We start from the raw sequence: 2,127 nt of genomic DNA on the forward strand, positions 1-2,127 counted from the left end.
TTTTCTTTAGGTGAATAGATCCACCTGCAGAATGGTCCAGTGATATTTTCAAAAATTCAGAGAGACCATAATAGAATATATCTAATATGGTCCATTTTGAAAACATGTCAGATGGACATCTTTTGGTCAGCTGCTTGTATCTTTCCCAAGCTTCATAGAGGGATTCACCATCTTTTTGTTTAAAGGTTTGAACTTCCACTCTCAGTTTGCTCAGCTTTTGAGGAGGAAAGAATTTATCCAAGAAGGCAGTGACCAGCTTATCCCAGGAGTCCAGGCTATCCTTAGGTTGTGAATCCAACCATATTCTAGCTCTGTCTCTTACAGCAAAAGGGAAAAGCATGAGTCTGTAGACTTCAGGATCAACTCCATTCGTCTTTACAGTCTCACAGATCTGCAAGAACTCAGTTAAAAACTGATAAGGATCTTCAGATGGGAGTCCATAAAACTAGCAGTTTTGTTGCATTAAGGCAACTAGTTGAGGCTTAAGCTCAAAATTATTGGCTCCAATGGCAGGAATGGAGATGCTTTTTCCATCAAATTTGGATGTTGGCTTTGTGAAGTCACCAAGCATTCTCCTTGTATTATTATTATTTTCGGCTGCCATCTCCTTCTCTTGTTCGAAAATTTCTGAAAGGTTACCTTTAGAATAATTTAATTTAGCTTCTCTTAATTTTCTCTTCAAAGTCCTTTCATGTTCTGGATCAATTTCAACAAGAGTGCCTTTTTCCCTGTTCCTGCTCATATGAAAGAGAAGAAAACAAGAAAAAGAAGAGGAATCCTCTATGTCACAGTATAGAGATTCCTTTATGTTAGTAGAAGAAGAAGGGGGTAGAAGAATGAAGAAGGATGGATTCAGATTTTTGGATGAAGAGAGGTGAAGAGAAGTGTTAGTAATTAAATAATTAAATAGAATAAGGTGAAGAGAATTGTTAGTAATTAAATAATTAAATAGAATAAGAAAAGAGAGGGAGAATTTTCGAAAACAATTTTGAAAAAGGGGTTAGTAATTTTCGAAAATTAGAGATAAAATGTAATTAAAATTAAAACATGAAACAATTAGTTAATTAAAAAGAATTTTTGAAAAAAGGGTGAGATATTTTCGAAAATTAGAGAGTGAAAAGTAGTTAGGTGGTTTTGAAAAAGATAAGAAACAAACAAAAAGTTAGTTAGTTGATTGAAAAAGATTTGAAATCAAATTTTAAAAAGATAAGAAGATAAGAAGTTAGATAAGATATTTTGAAATCAAATTTTGAAAAAGATAAAATTTTGAGAAGGATAAAATAAAAAGATTAGATAAAAATTTTAATAAAAAGATATTTTGAAAAAGATTTGATTTTTAAAAAGACTTAACTAACAAGAAACTACAAGATAAGATTCTAGAATTTAAAGATTGAACCTTTCTTAACAAGTAACAAACTTCAAATTTTTGAACCAATCACATTAATTGTTAGCATATTTTCGAAAATTAGATATAAAAGATAAGAAAAAGATTTTGAAAAAATAATTTTTAAAATTTCGAAAATAAGAAAAAAAATGGAAAAGATATGATTTTTGAAAAAGATTTTGAAAAGATAAGATTTTTAAAATTGAAATTTTGACTTGACTTGTAAGAAACAACTAATTTTAAAAATTTTTGACCAAGTCAACCCAAAATTTAAAAAATTTGGAGGAAAATAAGGAAAATATATTTTTTTGATTTTTGAATTTTTAATGATGAGAGAGAAAAACAACAAAAATACTCAATGCATGAAATTTTTAGATCAAAACAATGAATGCATGCAAGAATGCTATGAATGTCAAGATGAACACCAAGAACACTTTGAAGATCATGATGAACATCAAGAACATAATTTTTGAAAAATTTTTGATGCAAAGAAAACATGCAAGATACCAAACTTAGAAATCTTTAATGCATGGGCTCTAACAAACAAAAAATGCATATGAAAAACAACAAACAACACAAAACAAGAAAACATCAAGATCAAACAAGAGAAATTGTCAAGAACAACTTGAAGATCATGAAGAACACTATGAATGCATGGGAATTTCGAAAAATGCAAGAAAAATTTTTAAAAGCATGCAATTGACACCAAACTTAAAAATTGACTCAAGACTCAAACAAGAAAC

The 2,127-nt window shown here is 29.2% G+C and overlaps 1 non-coding gene across 1 annotated transcript; it reads left to right on the forward strand.

Annotated features, from left to right (window-relative positions):
• Positions 1-100: 100 nt before the first annotated feature.
• Positions 101-208, forward strand: LOC127746323 (small nucleolar RNA R71). The gene has a single exon (XR_008007943.1). It is a non-coding gene; the product is annotated as a small nucleolar RNA R71 (small nucleolar RNA).
• The last annotated feature ends 1,919 nt before the right edge of the window (positions 209-2,127 follow it).

The sequence above is a fragment of the Arachis duranensis genome, chromosome 3 (assembly GCF_000817695.3).
Source record: "Arachis duranensis cultivar V14167 chromosome 3, aradu.V14167.gnm2.J7QH, whole genome shotgun sequence".
Taxonomy (NCBI): domain Eukaryota; kingdom Viridiplantae; phylum Streptophyta; class Magnoliopsida; order Fabales; family Fabaceae; genus Arachis; species Arachis duranensis.